This window comes from Thermobia domestica, chromosome 5 (assembly GCF_964235325.1).
Source record: "Thermobia domestica chromosome 5, izTheDome1.hap1.1, whole genome shotgun sequence".
Classification (NCBI taxonomy): domain Eukaryota; kingdom Metazoa; phylum Arthropoda; class Insecta; order Zygentoma; family Lepismatidae; genus Thermobia; species Thermobia domestica.
In genome coordinates, this window is record NC_137458.1 from 14668645 (window position 1) to 14691801 (window position 23157).

A 23157-nucleotide genomic window follows, 5' to 3' on the forward strand; every position below is an offset into this window, starting at 1 on the left:
TACTGATGAGAATGAAGAAGGGTCACAAATAGAGCATAAGCTTCAGTGAGAAAGTGAGAAAAGTAGTGACATAACTGAGCAGTTTAAAACTGAAACATTGATGGAAAGAGGAATCATAAAAGGCAGAACCCAAATACAAGCCCTAACCAGAACCGTTACAGTACAAATGCACAGTGTGTAGAGGGAGGGGGGAAATGGAAGAAAAGAAATTATCTTGGTAGGAGGCTAGGGTGGAAAGGTGGGGTGCTTATTTTTTTTTAGTTCAAACTTCTGAGCAAGAATTAATTAGAGAAGCAGCATACAGTCCAGTCGACTATGTTATTAAAATGTAGTAATGATTAATTTGCTTTAAATGTAATATGTAGTCTCAATAATTACAGCATATGTTGTAACCAAAATGGCCGAGCAATTAATGAAATAACCAGTTTTAACTTAAAGGGCCTTATGCAGAGTCGTTTTGAAACGCCATTAGTGCCATACTAAAGAGTTCGACTAACATAAGTGTCCTGCAGTAGTCTGTAGTTTAGTATGACGCTAATCATGCGTCGAAACGACTCTGCATAAGGCGGAAAATGTTTAAACTAGTAACTTGTTATAATTAAGCATTTTAATGACGTCGGATATTTGTATTTATGATCTATAAATGTATAAAAATCGGTTTACTTTTGACGTACTACTAGAGAGAATTGTTGAACAATTAAAATTATTTCACTAATTTCCTTCTTATTATCCCTTGAAACGTTACCAATGGGCGACATGAAAATATCAAACTTGGCATAGATAAAATTCAAGGGGACCACCCGAAATAATTGTTGAAAATTTTAAATTCTTTTACGATTTGCGTATGAATACAGCTTCAGATGTGTGACATAAAAATTAGAGTGCAGAAAACACAAACCAACCTGTGCTTGGTGGCCGCTAAAAAGCTCGAATGTTATCTAACCGAGTTAGCCCAGTGCGAGGATGTTGAGCCCGCGGGGGTGCGTAATGGTGGGTATGCTTGTAAGCGAAGGTAGTGAAAAGAAGTACGGTTTGGCTCTTGGCATAGTTTCATAGTAGAAACGCTTCACTTGTAAACATAAAATACAGGTTCTGTACACTGTGCAGCAACATACCACCAGTGGAAAATAGCATCTAATGGAGTCTATCTTTCTATCCAATAGCATCTTTCATATGCACTCACTTATTTGTCCATTGTAAAAGACTTGTAATTATTTTACACTAATAACCCTACACTTCTAAATCTAAAATATAGCTGAATTATTTTCTATCTAACTCTGTCGCCTGCAAAAATTTATTCCTTGTAACATGTTTTTTCATGCAAAGCATTGAATTTAAATATAAATCTTCCAAAATACGATCCACCAAAACTACGCCTTCACCAAAATCAGTTCTATCCCAATTGATGGGTATGTAATAAGATTGTACTTTACTTATTTTACTTTTAAGTGCGTACAGTAACAGTTAATTAGCACAATAGAAATTATTGAACTACAGAAAAATGTAAATACACATTCACGCACGAAGAATTAGCAAATTAATAAACAAATTACAATAACGTGATTTACAATGATAAACAATTCACAATAATATCAACTCTAACCAGTGATGAAAATTTTCCAGAAAATTTTGAAACGGAAAATTTTCCGATTCATAAAAACATACTCCTCTTATTCCTACATCGTTGTTTAGTCGAGATGTGAGGTGGAAAATTTTCTTCTATATTTTTCCGGAAAATTTTCCGTTCTTAACAAATATCAGTGATTAAGTAACAATTCTTCAGTATTCATAATATTGATTGAATTCATATATAGAAATGTTAAAAAGTGAAAAATCGTTTAAAGAATCTGAAAATTTTCATGGCTTAGACAATTTTCAGTACGATGCAGGAACTAGTGGAACAATTTTTCATTAATCGAAAAGTTGTGTCCTGTACAGTGACGAAAATTTTCCGGAAAATTTTCCGATTCATAAAAATATATTCCACTTATTCCTACATCGTTGTTTAGTTGAGATGTGAGTTGGAAAATTTTCTTCTATATTTTTCCGGAAATTTTTTCGTTCTTAACAAAGATCAGTGATTAAGTAACAATTCGTCAGTATTCATAAAATTGATTGAATTCATATATAGAAATGTTAAAAAGTGAAAAATCGTTTAAAGAATCTGAAAACTTTCATGGCTTACACAATTTTCAGTATTATGTAGGAACAAGTGGAACAATTTTTCATTAATCGAAAAATTGTTCCTCTACAGTGATAAAAATTTTCTGGGAAATTTTGAAACGGAAAATTTTCCGATTCGTAAAAATATACTCCACTTATTCCTACATCGTTGTTCGGCCGTGATGTGAGGTGGAGAAATTTCTTCTATATTTTTCCGGAAATTTTTCCGTTCTTAACAAATATCAATGTTCAAGTAACAATTCGTCAGTATTCATAAAATTGATTGAATTCATATATAGAAATGTTAAAAAGTGAAAGATCGTTTAAAGAATCTGAAAATTTTCATGGTTTAGATAATTTTCAGTACTATGTAGGAACAGGTAGAACAATTTTCCATGAATCGAAAAATTGTCTGTCCTGTACAGTGATTAAAATTTTCCGGAAAATTTTGAAACGGAAAATTTTCCGATTCGTAAAAGAATAATCCACTTATTCCTACATCGTTGTTTAACCGTGATGTGAGGTGAAAAATTTTCTTCTATATATAGAGAGAAACACTGTGTAAAATTTTTTTTTCCCAACTTGAAATACAAAATTTTCCGGTTCCCAAAAGCTAATTGGAAAATTATAATTTGTTGCTGACTAACTTTCCTCTACTGAAATTCAATTTTGTAGCTCTATGTGCAGTTAAATATAGTGGAAAATTTTCCACCTAACATCACTATACATAATATTCAAAATTGTCAGGCCTATGAAAAGTGTTTTCCACTTGTTTCTACATCGTGATGAAAATTTTCCGATCTATGAAAATTCCTCTCACTTGTTTCTACAGAGCAATAAAACTTTCGGATTCAGAAAACCGTTGTTTTACTTCTTGCTTCGAAATGATGAAAACTTTCCGACTCATAAAAAATTCTTCAATTTTTCCATATAAGGCAGAAAATATTTCGATTCATGAAAAATTGTTTAACTTGTTCCTACATAGTACTAAAAATTGTCTGAGCCATGAAAATTTTCAGATTCTTTAAACGATCTTTCAGTTTTTAACATTTCTATACATGATTTCAATCAATTTCATGATTGCTGAGGAATTGTTACTTGATTACTGATATTTTTTTAGAACGGAAAATTTTCCGGAAAAATATAGCGGAAAATTTTCCGAAATGGAAAATTTTCCGCCTCACATCACTAACTCTAACACATTACACTTTATCTTTAAACTTTTAATTTTTGTTATTCACAATATTAAATGAAACAGGATGCAAAAAATCTTTCATACTCCTTATTCTGCCATTGTGTACCAAACCGAATTCCCAAGTCTTTTCTTCATATGCTCAGAGATTTGCTTCGTCTTCAGATTGGCCATTTCCCTACGGCAATCTGCAAAGCATTATCGAGACCTTTGCTTCATCTTGTGGGATGCATTAAATTACTTTCAAGATTTATTCCACAAATAGCATTATGTTGTTAGTTCTCAGCACATTGTTTAGTGTGGCGTCGTCAACATTCCATACTTCTGGGTTGAAAGGAGCGCACACATTTCTCAGACAGATGTTATCACCCAGTGGCTTAATTTATCGGCAACCTAGGCTACCGGCGACAGCCCTGCAACATTAATGAAGAAAGTTAATATAAGAAGTCTAAACTAATTTAAAATAATTTTACAGTTTATTATCTTCATTTCATAGTACTAGTTTCTCTACCAGTATATTTTTCGCAAACATGAATACGTACTGAGGCAGCCGTTAAGCTTAGAACGCCATTCTTCTCGCTTTTAGAGAGTGATCATCTGGCAATCTTCTGGGATACATCTGTCTACTGCCAACAGGAAAAAATGTATAATTGGTTGCGCGCCAAATAGATTCCACAAGTGAACTACGGGCTGGTAACCAGATAGGGTTGTCTCTGTGTGTATAGGGATGTATGTCGAGACGAGTGGAGTCTATTTGGTTACCAGCCCTTAGCCTTCAGGAATGTGTCCAGGCTTGTCGTTGGCCAACCTTGTCGGCAGCGACCCAAAATGAGATGTGTCCAGGCTTGTCGGGATCGACCACGACAAGCTTGGACACCCCAGGAATGTGTCCAGGCTTGTCGTCAACGACCCAATTTGAAATGTCTGTTCCAACCAACTCTACCAGTTAAGGCGTTTCCAGTTCATACATATATGCCCTTCAATATAGAGTTGCATGGCTCCATCTATATCACGGTGGTATAAAAATAACACTGCAGTATAATCGGAGAGAACAGTTGCCCTTGTACATTGATAAAACTAACTGCCCTTGTACACCCGTACAAGTGAATAAACAGTTGTATTTGTCAGATCATTTAATTTAGAAAACGAACATCTGGTTGCTTAGTGGATTAATACGAAGGTTCTTCGAGACCTTTCGTATTCACCCACCAAGTGACCACAAATGATGGTTAGTTGTCCAATATTGAAGGATATGACGAACACAGCTATATATCCATTTATTTATTAAGTGTCCAGGCTTGTCGTTGGCCAACCTTGTCGTCAGCGACCCAAAATTAGATGTGTCCGGGTTTGTCGGGGTCGACCCCGACAAACCTGGACATCATTAGGAATGTGTCCAGGCTTGTCGGGATCGACCACGACAAGCTTGGACACCTCAGGGATTCGTTCGAGTCTGGCGCAAGAGGATAAATTGAGAAATGTCCAAGCTTGTCGTCGTCCAACCTTGTCGTTATCCAACCTTGTCGGAAGCGACCAAAATTAAGTGTCCAGGCTTGTCGTCGTCCAACCTTGTCTGCGTCCCGCCCTTTCCCTCTAATGAAGAACATTTCCTTCCTTTAGTTTGCATAACTTCTGTTGAGAGGCCCAAATTATACAGGATTACCAACAGCAAAATATTACCTATAGAAGTATAAGGTAAAGTGAAATAGGTGTAGCTTTTTTTTAAGATTTTAATTTTCGTGCATTTTTTAACTTTGTAACACACTTTTAGTTTCATTGAAGTGAAATTGATCGTAAAGCATAAAATATATATATTGTAGTAAAAGTAAAATTTTTGGCAAGGTACTGCAATCTCAATGTTATATTATTGTTAGTCAGAGCCGTAGCTAAGGAGGGGCGAGCAGGGCGGTTGCCCCGGGCGCAGATACCAAAGGGGCGTCGAAAGAGCAAGATGAAAGAATAGATATCGGAAAAGAGTAAACGACGCGGCGCCCCCTAAAGGAATTGGCACCCTATTAAATCAATATTGTTGTCGGTTTGCAAAGAAATACATTTGTTAAAAATTTTCTTGCTCGCTTCACTCGCAACTCAAAATTTTCAATAAGAGTCGCAATAAGTGTTTACTTATCACTTAAAGAAAATTATTATATACGATTTGTTAATGATGATGTGATAGGTGTGGAGTAATGACTTCTAGTGTACACGGGAGCGTTTTCAGTGACCTCGCGTAGCGTAGTCGCTGACGCTCTCGCCTTAGGTGTAAGCGGTCCCGGGTTCGATTCCCGGTGGGGGCACTCGGTCGAAAAAGTGTAAAACGCTTTTTCAGGCCAGCTACCCTGATTGAGGTTTTCCTGAGTTTTCCTCATTCGCACCAAATGCCGGGGTAGTACTTAACTTATAGGTCTCAGGTAGCTTCCTTCTTTCCCCAATCCTTTCTTCCTTCCCTTTCCCAGAATAGTGTGCTCGCCGAGGGGCGTCATCCCTCAAAACGTGAAGGGCTAAATGGCCTTAGATGCCGAAAGCCCAGAAATCTAAACCCTAAATCCTAAAGAGCGTTTTCAAAATCAGAAACGGTCAAAGTCTAAAAAAACGGGTTCAGCGTTGTGATGGTGATGAGTATGCTTAGTTAATCACAATTTTCTACCCAATCGGATTAATTACGATGGTGAGAAGGAAGGTATGAAAATGAGAGGAGTGTAGACAAGTAAGGTGCTGTTTACGCGAGAATATTAAAAATGAAGGTAAACAAGGGGAATAATAAACTATTCGAAATCGTAGAGTAGGGGCTAAAAAGGTCAGAACTTAACCCAACGAATTTCGTATTTTTCAAAGACTAATCACTATTAGTGACTTTTTATTTCATTGACATATGAAATGCTTCCAATTTGAAGGAATTTATTTTGATAATTTCTCCATCAACTATTTGTATTGCCAGACTATGTTTTCTGTATCAGTGGTGTTCTGTTTTATCTATATACATACAGATAAAACGTAAACCTTCTAAATTTCCTTAAATTTCACAAAATATTTTTTACCGTAAAAGAACTAACTAACTCTATGACCTATAAAACCCGGAGAACAAGATGAATTCACCTTAACCTGAACATTAAATACATAAGCTTTGAGTCTTTTAGTCCAAGTTGTAAGCATCGTTTCAACTACTCTGTCAATCAGGCTTCGGATGGGTTTGGTATGTGACACCAGCTTAATGTATGCAACTGATGTTCAGTTTGTGAAGGTCACACTACCGATGTTTGACTCATGATAGGCGACCCCCTTCTGGGCCGATGAATCGTCACTGAGATCCTCATCCTTGAAAATCGTACGCAACCCAGTCTTGTGGAAAGAAAACCCCTTCAACAAGATCCATGAAATCAATCACAAGAAGGATGAACAGTGAGACAGAATTTTAAGATCAAATATGTAATAGAAAAGAATTTCCCTTGCATCCGTTGCTGTTTCAGTTTTCTTAAAACTGTATAACCTTCCGTTATAGAGTTTTTATAATATTATAGAGTTCTAAGAAAAATGCAACGGTAACGGATGCAAGATGAGTTCTCTTCTCTCCTAAATATGCAGTCTAAAGGATCTATCAGTTATCACCAAATATGTATACTCAATACATAAGTAATAAGAACTAATCATATTGAAATCAAACACATACAGCAGAACTAATTTGAATCATAACATATTTATGTATTTTCCTGAAACATTAATAACATGTTAGTCACACATTAAAGTAATTGTAATATCAACATGCTATTATGCTATATAGAATCATTAATTGTCTCCCGTTAATATTATTTAAGAGTCCATGTCACTAAATATTACAATTTCTCTTTATTTTTCAGGACTGCACAGGATCAGAAGAGTACCAGCAGAGGATAGAAACTTTCCAGCATGAGTTATCAGAATAAATTAATGGAGTTCCACTAAAGCTTTCCATAAGGATGGTAGATGTCAGTATATTAACTTGTAACCATTAGCCAGGGCCGGATCTACGAAATATTGCGCCCGGCGCAAAGAAGTTTTTCTGGCGCCCTCTTCCTCCCAAGTCTTATTACTTTATGTTAGGAATTGGAACAAATCTTAAGTTAAAGTATATATTTTAAAAAGTTTAAACTGTTTGTCATTTTCCTCCCTTTTATAACTTTTACTGGAATTTGTGTAAACATACGAGCTTGAAACCAATTACGAAAGCGTATCCAAAAGTTACAAAGTGAGAAGTATAAAAAATCATTTTATCATTTAATCGAAACACAAACCGATACATTATGCAATGTTACGTTTTATTTATACTAAATATTTATGATATTTATTAAAACTTAAATTCTGAAACCGATTCTTTTGTTGAAGCTTATTTATTTCGAAAATAAAATTCTGAAAACAAAATTCTTAAGATTTTCCACATAAGAAATACATAGTTGTAGAAGATGTAACTTTGTTACATACATGTGTTGGGACCTATTGTGAAATGTCCTTCAGATTTTAATTCAAAGTAATGTTAGTGTTGTAATAGAAAAATACAAAATAAATACATAACAATTAAAAAAGCTATAAAGGTAACTGAGAAAGTTCTATCGCTTTTTGTGAAGGTCTTTGTTCCATTGGCCCTCACACCGTGAGTTGAATGCGAATGGAGTGGCCGCAGTGGAACAGTGATAGAGCGTTCATCTCTGGTGCATGGGCTCTCTGGTTCGATTCCAGCTCACACCAAGTGAACTTCGTGGTAGACAAACACCATATGTGAGGGGTTTCCTCGGGTACTCCCGTTTCCTCCCACTTTCTTCATCACTCATTTCTCATCATCACCATCTCCTTTAGCCTAACCGGCATAACTGTGGGATTTAAAACTCAAAGATTTCATTTGAATACGAATTGAGAAAAGGCGAAGGTCAGTTGTTGGTGTGGGCATATCCAACATACCACCTGGTTGTGGCAGTACAGTTATACCGTGAACTTGCGTAAGGACAGAGCGAACATGGGACTTTCAAAGAGCGTCATAAGGGCGTGTATGCTGTGTGAGTTCAAACTGATGTCAAATGCCGCTGCAACTGGGCGGAAGATATGCCAGGCCTTTGGGGATGGGTGTCATGCAAGCGGTGATTTAACAAGTTTATGGACGGTGACAAAATATTCAAAGACGCATCACGTGCCGGAAGACCAACACATTGAAGATATTCAGGCAGTAATTGAGGCGAACAGTAGCCACACATGTGAGAAACTGAGACTACAATTCAGTGTGAGTGGAGAAAAAGGTCGTCGATGATGATGGGAACTATTTTTGATGTGTGGGCCCTCCACCTGTTTGTAAATAATTCTTCTAGTAATATGCTTAAGTTTAAGGTACATAGTTACACACATTTCACATCCATTTATATGTAACAATAAACATAGAGAACAAGTACTTTTCTTTATAGTATCTATTAATAACGGTATTCTATATAATTCCCTTCTCGTTTTGTAACACGCGCTCACAAAAATAGTGTTTTGGCTTTCTTTTATGCAAAGTCCTCATTTTTTTATTATTATTATTTTATTTATTTTATTTTATTTATTTTATTTTATTTATTTATTTTTTTTTTACAAGATGTTGATTGAGCAACCTTGCTCTCTATAACAAATGTTGCCAAATCTGAGAGCCTTTCCTGTCCCATGGATGTACGTAAGTATCAGGCTCAAATCATCAAATCTAGGAGGCTCAGGTGGGCAGGCCACGTAGCCAGAATGGAAGAAAGTAGGTATGCTTTCAAAGTCTTAACTGACAAATCGGAAAACGACATTAGGAAAACCTAGAGGCAGACGGGAGGACAATATTAAGATAGATCTCGCAGAGATTGGAATACAGAGTAGAAACTGGATCCAGTGGGTTAAGAACAGAAGTCAGTGGAGAGCTTTTGTGAACGTGGCATTGAACCTCCGGAGTTCCGTAGGTGATAAGAGGTAATTAGTTAGTTAGTTAATAAAATAATAAATAGAATAGTACCGTGTGAAAATAATATGTGCCTCTTCGAATACTAACTGTACCCCAAAGGAACTTTTTTTTTTTCTGAAAGAAACACTGCTTATTCTGTATTTCTTGGTTAACTCCATTTATTTCATGCAAAACTGAGTCCCAAAATACTAAATCAATTACAAATTTCAGATCTTTGATTGATTTCATTAAGTTTTAGGGAACTGATTTGACTTATGAATTAGAAGACGTGGTTATAATTTCATCAAATGCTGCGAGAACATTTTTCAGTTCAGATTTCCTCTCACTTTCTTCATTCCACCAACCATCCCATCATCGTCCATACGGCCTTCCAAACTTACGAGCGTTAATCTTACCTCGAAATGGCGGCCCCTACATGCTCTCAACCAGCTGCGCCCCGGGGTAAATGCCCCGAATTGCCACCTCCCCCCTCCCGTAGATCCGGCCCTGCCATTAGCTGTGCTCTTTGAATCCATTAAGCAGTTAACATTGATTTTTACGCTAATGGATGGTGCTAGTGTCAACTCTACCGACTTTAACTGCCATCTGGAAAAAAGTGATGTAGTCTTTGGTGAATTGGTAAATCTACTCTATGGTTCTTTATCTACAATATTTTGTCACATAGTGTAATTCGCGTCTCCAGAGAGGACCCGAAAGGTACGAACACTACCAATAAAAGCTTTTATAATGTAGCAAGTAATGAGCACATTTGAATGCTGTTTAAAAGACAAAGCAACTCAAAAAGTTTTTATGCTGATCAGTAAATCTTGATGTCCCTACAAATGTCCAAACGAAATTCTATCTCACACCATATATTCTCAAGTATCTGCGGTAGGATGGTTTCACAAGCACCAACAATCACCCAGCGCAAACCAACCAATGAAGTTCTATAAATATTGATCTTTGTGTGTCCCCTAAGAAAAATCTCGAATGAGAACAGATCACGAGATCTTGGAGGACATGGTATTGGACCGCCATGTCCGATCCAACGATCATTGAAGACCTCATTTAAGTGATCCCCCATGTAAGTTGCATAATGTGGAAGAGCTCCGTCTTGTTGGAAAAAAGATTCCTGCAAGTATCTGAGGAATAACATCATTCCTCCATCATGTCCAAGTCATCATTTCCATTGATTGTTTCTTTCACTGAATAAAAAAGGACCAATCACTTCTTGGACTGTAAGACCACACCAGGCTTTGCTTGTCAAAGTGTCTCGTTCAACTTCCCCCCCCCCCCCCCCCTTAATGTGAATTTTCGAATCCACATATCCGACAGTTGTGACTGTTCACGAGACCTGAAACATGAAATGTGCATTCATCGGAGAACACTACCTTCTGAAGAATATAATAGTTGTTATTCATTTTCGATATCATATGGATAGGAAAGTTAGCTCATAAGTAGAACATTTCGTTTCAACTTCTGCACGAACTGAATTTCGTAACCATGAAGACGTTCTCTTTTGTGAACAATATTATCGACATTAACAAAAAATTGGCTACTTACCAATGAATCCTCCCTTCAAAAATTTAAAAGATTTTGACGTTTCGGGACTTTCAGCTGGTTCCTTCCTCAGTGGAAAGGTAAAAAGGATTAAAACCAGGAATACATACCACTATATAAAAGTAACGTACAAAAAAGATCATGAGATGAAACAGAGCAGAGGGAAAAAAGAATGAATTGAATAAAAAAGAACGTAGTGTCTATCTGTTTCATCTCATGATCTTTTTTGTACGTTACTTTTATATAGTGGTATGTATTCCTGGTTTTAATCCTTTTTACCTTGCCACTGAGGAAGGAACCAGCTGAGAGTTCCAAAACGTCAAAATCTTTAAATATTTCAAGGGAGGATTCATTGGTAAGTAGCCAATTTTTTTGTTAATTTTGAATATCCCCCCATGCGCCCATGTAATTATAATATTATTGACAGTTTACTTAAGTACATCACGCTCCCTATTACTACATCTAATAGACTTGGATAGGCTTCGCTTAAATGTTCCTCAAATTCTCTCAACTTCAACATCAGACACATTTTTCTCACATGTTGTCTTTCTCACAGGTGATCCAATTTCAAAAAGGGATTTATGTCACGTTGTCATTGAATGTTTTTCCAATAGTTCCCGTTAGTACTTTTGTCTGAACTTTCTTGATACAGTTTCTGGAAACTTAAATTCTGTGAACCAGTAATATTCTACTTTCTGCTGTATGGTGAGCAGCATTTTCTACACAACTTCAACACAGAATACAGACGACCGACAATGTAACAGTTCTCATCTGCTGCTCAACAACAATAATTGTACATTATCAGGAACCATGGAGTTCAGATTTAGAATGTTGCCAGTACAAACATTTTGTTGAGTTGCTTTTTCTGTTAAACAAACACATTGAAATAAATTTATTATTTGGTGTTATAAAAGTTTTTTTTTCTTTTTATCGGTAGTGCTTGTTCCGAACACCGTTTATATACATATACTTTTTTTTTACAGTACTGTACATTCCATGTTGCAGGGAGGGAAAATTTGAAAATTCACAAGAAGAGATGAAACAAAATAATTTACATTTAATTTAGATATGTAAGAATATAATCTACATTTGATCGGAACAAGTGAAATACGTTAAAGATAATATTGGATGTATATTTAAATAGTTAAAAAGAAAATTCACTTATTAAATTATCTAGGAATTGAAGACAACTTCATAATATGAACTATTAACAACTTTTATTTTCTTCTCAATCTACACTGACGAAGACACAATAGTTCGTTGAAACAAGTTGCTGTTTTCTACAGTAGTACAAGATGTTTATAAGTGATTTTTAACTACGGAATATGTGTGAAGTTAGATCGGAAAATGGTAGAGAAATACATAGCAAAATGTACAAAGTATTCTAATCTAGTAACTTAAAAAAGTACGTAAAGATATAGAAATAATTCTGGTAAAGCGATCGAAAAGAAAGAAAGTGAAATTAGCACTTGTAAACCATAGAGTAGTAATAACAATCTGGAAATGAATAAGAAGGATCTGAAGTTGATAGACATACAGGAAGGTCACCTTCTACACGACAAAAGAAGTAGAAGAAAATTACAAGCAAATAGAAGAAATCACAATTAGATCAAAAATGGCTACATACATACGTACACACTTGTAACATGTGATTTCAATGTTGATATGGAATTTGCTGGCTGGTTTATATGGAGTTTAGCGTCTCTGTTCAGTACCGATGCTATGTGAGACATAGATCTATAGCTTACCATCTAATTCCAACCACATAAGCTCCCATCCAGCTCCCACTGAAAATGCAATGCTAATTAGCCGTGATGGAGCTCTATGATATGGCGGAAGGGAAGGAAGATTATATGAGAAGAAAATATTAGTTTCGAAGAAAGAAATGAGAGATTGATCAATAGTTGCTAATAGAATTATCTGATGATATGAAACATTAGCTGAAATACCCACTCTTAACACGGGGATCTTTATGGAAAGTATTTGAACCCCTCCCCCGCTTTGGATACGCGTTTTAATGAAAATCTAATGATAAAAGTCCGTATTGTTACCCTTTCTCATCCCCACCCCTTATACCGATAATGTGATAAAAGTTTAAGTTTAGGCACGGTTCTCTCATGTTTCAAAAATAATCAAGTTCGATACAACGTCTTGGGAGGAGTTGGCAGCCAAATATTGTTATATTCATTTTTATTTTATATACAACATACCCCCTGTCCTCTCCCTTAAAAAAGGAAATTTTCAAAACTGTTAGAACATGTCTTCTTACTTTTACTGAAGAATTGATTTACCGAGTTTTATCTTTCTAACTTTGGCTCCTGAAGAACTATATTTTTGGCCTAAATTTGTTAATCCCTCTATTCCCCCCTCCCCTCTTTAGGATAAGTTCTTCTAGAGTCTAATGTGATGAAAACCTAAGTAAGCCAGAATCCTCTCATGCACCAGAAATTATCAAAATCGGTCCACCAGTATTGACGGAGTTAACCGTCAAGCATTTAACTATATATAGATGTGGAACAACCGGCACAAAGAAGATACCCATACTTGGAATTGTCCCCTCAATGAACAGAGATATCAGATAGATTATACAAAAGGTCAAATTTTTTCTATCTAATATTTCCTATTGTAACTAAAGGATTTCTTCCTGAAATGCTAAAATATATACAGTGGTGTATACAGGATAGATGAAGGGAAGGGCAAAACCATAGTTTGCAGCTTTGTCCACTGTATACCTAAGCGTGTAGTCAAAGGTTCACTACACGTGATTAATACGTTGACTGACCTGTTACTTATAATAGTAATCAATAGATGGTAATGAGATCATGATGAACCATTGTTGGATTACCGTAATTATGCATGTAATAAGTAACAACTTATATTTAATATGCAAACTATCTTGTTACGTAAAAAAAACGGGGATTTTAATAGTGCTAGAGTGGTTTAATAATTACAATTGTTTTTAGTTTATTAGTTTATTTGAATATTTGACTAATGAGATAAAAGTGAGCTAGATTGGTCCTCACAACAGTTAAAATGTATACAATGATGCTAGACACGAGTGCCTGAATGATATATGAATCAATTAGCTTTGGTGATATACATGAACATTTACACGATTTGCTTGAAATATTGAAATCAAGTTACTTTTTAACTTTCGTCATTTTGAATGAATTCATCCTGATTTATTTAATTAACAACAAACATAAGTAAACATAAGTTAACTTATAACGGCATGTGTAAACACAAATAAACATGAATCCTCACACAAAAGCCTTAGTTACTTGAGGAAGATTAAATCGGACCAATGCTACTACTGGTAATATTTTATGCTAAGTAGAAACAGCAAAGAAACGATTTCCAACTTACATGATTGAGTCCATAGAGAAATCCAATAGTAATACAACAAGACAAATAATTGACTCGCGACTTAACAGACTCGGTGAACGCGACTGGCAAGGTCTCGTTGGCCAAAGACAACTCATCCTCTAGTCGAATTTACCAGAGATTATATACACATTTGTTTATCACTTTTACATCCTTCTGTTCTCTATTCCTGGACTATCCTGGCCACAAAAAGTTGTTTTCTGTGACATAGTTACGGAAGTCCTTGTTTTTCTCGTCACAAATATTTTGGTGAAGTTGTATATTTTTGTTATACAAATATTTTCTATTTTCACTTTCACTTCAGATGTTTACTTCTAAAAGTGTTTTGTATCCTTGTTGTATCAGTGAATACACTTTCAAGACCCCTTTTTAAAAAAAATGTCTTCGTAAAACACTAAAAAAAATTTGGTCTAGCCTATACTCACGTAATAATAATAATAATAATAATAATAATAATAATAATAATAATAATAATAATAATAATAAAAGAAAAGAGAGATGTTTATTAACCACTTTCTACAAAAAAAATTTTTTTACCCTCTATTTCTCTAATTCTATATAAACTTACAGCGTAAGTCAACTGCCCACTAAGTGGCTGCCAAGATAAAGATATAAAGATATGTGTGAGTTATATTTTATTCAAGAGGCCCAGGAGTTGAGAGTATAAAAAAAATCTAGAAATGAATTTACTCCTTCTTTTACTTATTTGCAAAGGAAAAAGTGAATTCGGATATTTACGAAGCAAACCACGACTGCCAACTATCCTCCATAAGTATAACGAAAAGAGAAATAGACACTAGATTTTTTTTAAAAAAAAGTCAGAAACTCTAAGCAAGAGGAAACACAATTTACAAATTATCAAGCATTTAAACGAATCAAAATACTTCATTAAGAAAGTTACCATTCGACATAAAACTTCATCGTTACTAAAAGGAATTGCTTGAATCTTTTTGCTTTAGAACAAGGATCAAATATTAAACCCAGATAAAGATAACTGCGACAAACAATGGAATTATATAATTACTTTATAGCTAATTTGCAAAATATTTGGTCTAGGAATTAATTCGTGCGGGTGGACAAGAGATGGCGCAACGAACGGAGCGTCCCACAGTTCCGTGTATCCACACATGTGTTGCAAACCCCTGTCATCGCGTATCGTTCGTAGTATAGGGCAGTGGATTAAAGCGTCAACAACACCAGTTTGTAGTTTAGTGAACATGGCGCAATTTGTGCCTGATAAAGTGTTTTTGCGGGGTGTCCTGCTGCATTACTTTAACATGCAGAAAAGTGCGACTGAAAGTCATCGTATTTTGGTGGAAGTGTATGGTGAACATGCTCTAGCTGAGCGAACGTGTCAGAAGTGGTTTGCACGGTTTAGAAGTGGTGATTTCGGCTTGGCAGACCAAGAGCGAGCTGGACAGCCAAAAAAATTTCAAGACGAAGAATTGACAGCATTGCTCGAGCAGGATTCGTGTCAAACGCAGGAACAACTTGCAGCAGCATTAGGCGTTGATCAAACAACAGTCTCCAAACGCTTGAAAGCCATGGGAATGATTCAAAAGATGTCACATTGGGTTCCACATGAATTGAAAGACAGAGACGTTGAAAGACGAAAAACCATTTGCGAATTGCTGCTTCAATGACAGAGCAGAAAGGGGTTTCTGCATCGAATTATTACGGGTGATGAGAAGTGGATCCATTACGAGAACACTAAACGAAAAAAGGCCTGGGTGAAACCAGGTGAACCAGGTCCATCACAACCAAAACGAGATATTCACTGTGCAAAGGTTATGCTGTGCATATGGTGGGATATGAAAGGTGTGGTGTATTATGAGCTGCTGCAATCGGGTGAAACTATGAATGGAGAACGTTATCGACGACAATTAATGCGTTTGAAGCAAGCTCTGGCCAGAACACGACCAGAATGGGAGAACAGACATGATAATATTATTGTTCAACATGATAACGCTCGCCCACATGTCGCAAAACCGGTCAAAACCTATTTAGAAAATGTTGGATGGGAAGTTTTACCCCACCCGCCGTATTCACCAGACGTTGCTCCTTCGGACTACTACTTGTTCGATTGCATGAACAACGATTTGATTGGACAGCGGTTTACTTCTTCAGAAGATATCGAAACATGGGTCTCTGACTGGATCGCTTCCAACGATGAGGACTTCTTTCGCCACGGAATCCGTACATTGCCTGACAGATGGGCAAAAGTGGTGGCTAGCGATGGACAATATTTTTCTTAAGGTATTTATGTATTTTGTGTTTGTACTACAGCTTCAATGTGTGCGTACCAACCGCACGAATTAATTCCTAGACCAAAATAGCAAACTATACCTCGGAGTATTTTAATTCATATTCAAAAAAATGTTGATATGTTCAAAAAACAAAATCAAAATAGAAACACACTTGTTAAGAAGGTTCATAGCGATATACGATCTCATTTCTTGCCTCGGTTTTACAAATTAAATCTCATTCGATACAATTTGAGGACTACAACAAAGGAGTATTCATATTTACTATTGTACAAAAGAATAAAAATAGCGTGTAGAAGAGGGAGAAGTTAAAGATTTGATTACAAGAAATTCGTTCCTCTGAAGATCACAGAAGAGAAAGTATTACAAAAATATAAGAAAGGTAATAAAAGGATCAGGAAACTTATATATTTACAGTATTTATAACATACTTCCTTTAAATATGTAATCTGTATCACATTGACTCCAATAATACGTCTAAAGCATTTTTTCTTCAAGGAAGTGAGAAAGAAGAATAGTTGATCAATATCCAAAAATCCACGGATTCTTCCCTGCCTTCATAAGGTTCCAGAAGAAACGATAGAATCTTGTAAAGAGAACACGGATAAGAAATTGAGTTATAGAAAAAAAAAATTAAGGGAAATGATGGACAAGGAGATGTGGAATCAGACTTATATGAAAGAAAAAAGGAGTATGTATAGGAACGAAAAATTACAAGGAGAAACTTATTGGGACAATCTCGTCCAGGAATTCTAACTATTATTCTACTTACAGATTTCTGTAATTTCTAAATTTTCTTTAACTTCCAAGCTTTCAACTCTCCCTGGAGTCTTGGTCACAGAGGTTGAAAACAGGAAGAAAAAGAATAGGAAAGAATGGAACAGAAAAAAGGCACACAAATTGACTCCGCCATATTTTAGTTTGCATCATTTTCATCTGGAAACCACTGACATACTTGACAACGTGTTTCCGTACAACACGACTTTTTCTTTGGTAAGTCCATTTTTATTCCTTGATGTTTCTAATTTTTTTTTATTTTATTTTATTTTATTTTTCTGTTTTTCTGTTTTTAACCTCCGTGACCAAGACTCCAGGCAAGAGTTGAAAGCTTTGAAGTTTAAAGAAAATTCAGGAATTACAGAAATCGTTAAGTAGAATGATGACTTTGATAAAATAGAAATACTACAAAAATATGAAGATGAACAAAGAGATGAAATAAATTGAAGTAGGGTCTACAAAGGAAGGTAGGAAAAGCAATTGAGACGAGTTTTAGGCAGTTGGAAGGGATGCATTGGAGTTGCAATGAAAGTAGGAAATTCACTATAGTCTCGGCATTGAAGAACGAAGGACATACGCGACGATGACAAAGGACTTTAAATTTAAGGTATTAATTGAGGATTAGCTGAACCAGTCCTTTCTACACAGCGCATCATTCATATATGAGCATGAATCTCCTTGTCATTCCACACAACATCTGTACCTGTCCCTTTACAGACAGATGTGAAAGACGTCCTGATAAAAATCGACAAGAAGTATCATAAATGGGAGATTTTTTTGATTATTTTTTTTCAATATCTCGCACCGTTTGCAAGATTTGAGCCTACTTCCGGTTGGAGTTTCTAATTCATGTATGCTCAGTGTCTTCCTTCTTGTTGCACGCAGTATGTAATAAGCAAATACATTACACACACAATTAATTATAATGTCAGTGATATATATGGTGTTCATTGTTGAAAACACTCCAAACAATAAAGATTCATTAGACTGGAGAAATGGTTATCCTTCATTTTTCATTATCATTTGATTGGGGTCCCGGATTCGATCCCAGCCCCCACCAAGTGAACTTTGTGGTGGACAAACACCGTGTGCGTGGGTTTTCTCGGGGTTCTCACGTTTCCTCCCACTTTCTTCATTCCACCATTTCATTCATTTCTCATCATCACCGTCTCCTTTAGCCTAGCCGGCATAACCGTGGGACATAAAACTCAAATATTTCATTTCATTTCATTATCATTTGACTATGAAACAAACACCTGAGTGATATACTAACCCCGTATACGTGTGTTGTTGGAAAGTATAACTCGTAGGATAAGATGCTTTAGTTTTTTTTAAATTTCAACACTTCCAGTGTATCCCTAAAAATGTAATAAGTAAATAACGGCCATTTGAAAAAGAATCAGTTGGAACTAAAAATCTACACAAAATTTGCAATTGGTCAGTGAAAATTGCATCTTTCCAGAGCCTAAGGTTCCCGAGAACTCACTGGCGAAGGATTGGCCACAAACATATAAACTTTTCTTGACCGCAAACATATAAACCTAGTAGTTTAATACATAGATGGATTATTATCTATTAAAATATATGCAGGAATTAATGAGTAAGTTGAAAAGAAATAGTTTTCATTTAGAAAGAAGGAAGTTACTAGAATGGTTATTGGTTTACTATGAAAAATAGGTGATTATTATTATGAAAAACCAATTAGGCCTTACCTTTTCGATCTCAAATTAATTTATAATATCCTCGACGATAGTTTTTATCTTGATCAATTTATGTCTATGAGAATCCCTTACAATCAGACAACGAACTTCACTCCTTACCTTTGTTTTAACGCTCTCGTCTATTCATAATTGTGTTTCTACAGCAAATAAGTTTAATACTGTTTTTGATCTTTTATAAATTAAAATTTTTCTTGTACGTCGATAACTTATTAATTATTTAAGAAATTTGTAACTCCTCAAATTTTTATAAGATACTACAATTCTTTTTATTTAAAAAAAAAGATTGTTTTTTCTTATTGTTTATTGCTGAATTACTAACCCTTTTTTCTTCCCAATTGCTAATTGTTTATCATAATTTATATATTCTTTGATGCATTGCCAGCTTTTGTATTTTACATTTTTGTATTTTATTTATTTATTTATTGACTTTTTTATTTGAGAGGATATTTGTAATATACTATGTTCTGTATTACCAGCATGTTTTGTTTGTATTTTTATTTTTACTATTTTCCTCTTTTTTATCAATTTTCATTGTTTATTATTAGCGATTATTGTATACGTTCATATATTTTTATTGTAATTGGTCTGGTGATTTGAATTATTTGATTTGTATTACGTTTGGCAATATAATCGATTTCTCATACTTTTTTTGTATTCCTTTAGCACACTTATAGTCACTGGCTATTTGTGTCAATAAATATATTCAATTATTATAATAATTATTATTATTATTATTATTATTATTATTATTATTATTATTATTATTATTATTATTATTATTATTATTATTATTATTATTATTATTATTCAAGCACGTAGCCAGGGCGTCCGGACCCCCTTCGAAACCAGAAATTAAAGAAATTAACGAAGAATGAAACAAAAAGAAACGAGAAAAAGAAGAATTGTCGTTAAAAATAAAAAGCTACAGCAAGCATTTGTTACGCTTTCTTATGAGGAGCTTTGTGTGTAGGAAACGGGGGAAGAGGGTCAAGTTAAAACTGGATATTATTGTTATATGGAAAAAAAGTAATGACAAAAAGTTATGTGGAAAGAAAATTCTGTTAAAATTTGATTCAACAGAGGAAGCAACGCAGATATTATAAAATATTTTAAGACATTATTGGATATGTACTTTTTATAACAGTTGAGGTCATAATGAAAGGAAAATTGTTCTATTTAAATGAACATAGGAAGGAACGTAGATATTGTTAAATATTTTTCAATATTTCTTTTTATATTCTCTTACTCGAGATTTTGTTCATAGTTTGTTATTAAAATACTTACTAACATATCCTCAATTTATTGTCCTAAAAACCAATATATGTTGCCAGTAAAATAGTTTCGATTGATCGAGCTCCTGGTGTGATAACCACAGTATTTCATGTCACGCCCCCTCCCTCCTCCCGTTAGGAAACCTGGCTAAACGAACCAATATATGTTGCCAGTCAAATAGTTTAGAATGATCGATCCCCTGGTGTGATAACCACAGTATTTCATGCCACGGACCCTCCCATTACGAAATCCTGGCTACGTGCCTGTTATTATTATTATTATTATTATTATTATTATTATTATTATTATTATTATTATTATTATTATTATTATTATTTAAGGATATTTTTGAGTTGGTGATAAAAAATTGATGAAAGTAGTCATGAAAGATCGGATGGAATAGGATGGTTGAAGACTCACGAGACCTTCCATATGAAGAAACCAATAAAGAGTCCAATTAATATAGAACAGAAGAAGAAAGAAAGAAATGCAATTGGAGTGAGTGTTTATCAGCTTTCATCAACTTTGCTGACTTACATTAACTTTGTTCAATATATAGATAGACGAGAGAGAGAGAGAGAGAACTGACTAAGGAAAATGGTATTTTGGTTGGAGGTAAAACTGATAAGTGTATTCCCTTTGCGAATGATATGTTCTTATTGTGGAATTTGGGCCGAAAATTAACATGACATTTAGAAATTTAAGGAAAATCTGTGAAAACTGGAATAAAAGTAAGTATTAACAAGGCGAAAATAGCAGTAATTCAAAATGGGGCTCGAAATTAGTCAAGTATGAGGAAGAATTTACCCCAGACGCTTCCCATTTTAAAAAGGAAACTTCATTATAACTTTCTTCGAAAACTCGATTTTTGGAGCAATGTGGTCTAATTTTCTCTAAGCCTTCCCAATCACTGCAATTTTTTTTCTTATTTTTATGAAACATAATATTTGTTTTGTTTGAGATTAGAGTTTTTTTCCTTTTTTTCTTTCTTTTAAAGGATTGAAATCAGTTAGATGGAATTCTTCCGCATGTTAACCATTAACTTTCTTAAAACTTACCAGATTTTCATGAAACTGAATGTGATTTCTTTATAACTTTCCAATGAAACCTATTGTTTTTGGTTGAGAAAATTCATGCAATTTAAAAAAAACATGATTCAGTTTCTATATCACCCCCGCGTCTATCGTTTCTATCCCAATCTACGGCCTCGCATCTCATATGTAACAGTAATTGCCATAATGATAATGTAAGATAACAATAACCCTGCAAATTAACAATATGGTAACGTCATAAAGCAACTGTAACGAACACGATCTGTTATACCCATTTTAACTGGGCTTACGGCCTTGCACGTCTTAAACCCAAAATTCCACCGAATTTCAAATTAAAAAAAAAAGACCCATTTAAACAACAGGGAAATTTCTTCATTCTACCCTTTAGACCCCATAAATACTAGAAATATTAACTTTTGGCAATTTTTCTCTCGGTTAGTCCTGGAAGACTGCAATCATGCCAAATTCATCATTCCAATCCTGGTCGAAGTATCTAAAGACATTTTGGGATGTAGAAACTATCCCATATAAATAACATGAACAAGATTTTTCAGTTCCCCATAAAACCACTCTAAAAAGGGAATTTTTTGCTTTTAGTAATTTTGTGAAATAATCCTATAGAAAACGTACGAACATGCGGAATTTCAAGTTTTTATTCCAATCCTAAGTACCTGACACATGAGATTACAGGTCCAAAATAGGTGTATTTAAATAACATGGGTAATTTCTTCATCTCCCCTTTAGACCCCCGAAAAATTAAAAATATTCACTTTTGGCAATTTTCCTTTGGGCTAGTCCCGAAAAGCTACAATCATACCAAATTTCAACTTTTTGCTTCAACTGGAAGTACCCGTTGTTCTATGTCAGTGACACTTATTTTGTAGGAAACTTAAAAGTTATGCTTATTGCTTGGCATTGAAATTGATGAAGTTATGCTTATTGCTTGGCATTGAAATTGATGAAAATCTCCAAATTAAAAGATAAAACTTACTCCTGCTTCTACAATGTAACTTTATCACTAGTTATAAAATAGTTTTCAGTAGTGAGGTCTTTCCAGAGATAGTTTCTAGTTATGCAAATACTCAGCATATTCAAATTACAATTCTTCTTCCTTTCCGCTGGTGTGGAATCGACATCTTTGACTATTCATTTTTTCTTATCTTGCTCTGTTCCATACATCATCATCTATTTTACACAAATTAACATCTTGTATCTTCCACAACCATTTTCCGACATTAAAAGTCATAATTGTCATTTATTAAAATATTGTTGAAGTATCTTACAAGTCCTGTGGACTATGAAGATAGAAACAATCTGTCGTATAGCGTAAATTTTCAAAGCGGGCAGACACCTTAACATTTTTTTCAACGCACTACAAATAGATACAAATGCATACTAGTACTGAAATCAGTACTGGTAAGTTGTAAATGTACAATACAAAATTATCAATTTTTAAAAACAAACCTTGGCCCTTGTTGTTGTTGTTGTTGTTGTTGTTATTATTATTATTATTATTATTATTATTATTATTATTATTATTATTATTATTATTATTATTATTATTATTATTATTATTATTATTATGTGACCATTTGTGGTTTAGGCTGTGGTCAGGGACGTACGCAAGAGGTGGGTTCTGGGAGTCCGGATTCCCCCCCCCCCAAAAAAAAATTCAACTTTTGTGTATATTTAGCCTAATTTTGGGGGCAATTTTAGGAATTTTAATATAAAATACCCTCGTATTGAGTTTGGATCGCTTCCGAAATAAATTCCTGCGTACGCTACTGGCTGTGGTCACTGCTGTCAATAAATAATTATTATTATTATTATTATTATTATTATTATTATTATTATTATT

General features: G+C 34.6%; 2 long non-coding RNA genes across 6 annotated transcripts in view; one reads left to right on the forward strand and one right to left on the reverse strand.

The window, feature by feature from the left end:
• The window catches only part of LOC145685728 (uncharacterized), a 73019-nt gene that overhangs the window by 44371 nt on the left and 5491 nt on the right, over positions 1-23157 (forward strand). For 2 of the 5 annotated variants that reach the window (XR_014131472.1, XR_014131475.1), the window contains exons 2-3: positions 7207-9986; positions 20589-20745. This is a non-coding gene — a long non-coding RNA (uncharacterized LOC145685728). The remainder of the gene's footprint in view (positions 1-7206; positions 9987-20588; positions 20746-23157) is intronic. The other 3 variants (XR_014131473.1, XR_014131474.1, XR_014131476.1) reach the window with 3 other exon arrangements.
• Positions 523-14297, reverse strand: LOC145685729 (uncharacterized). Its single transcript, XR_014131477.1, has 2 exons — positions 14196-14297; positions 523-3768 (listed from the first exon to the last, which is right to left on the reverse strand). It is a non-coding gene; the product is annotated as an uncharacterized LOC145685729 (long non-coding RNA).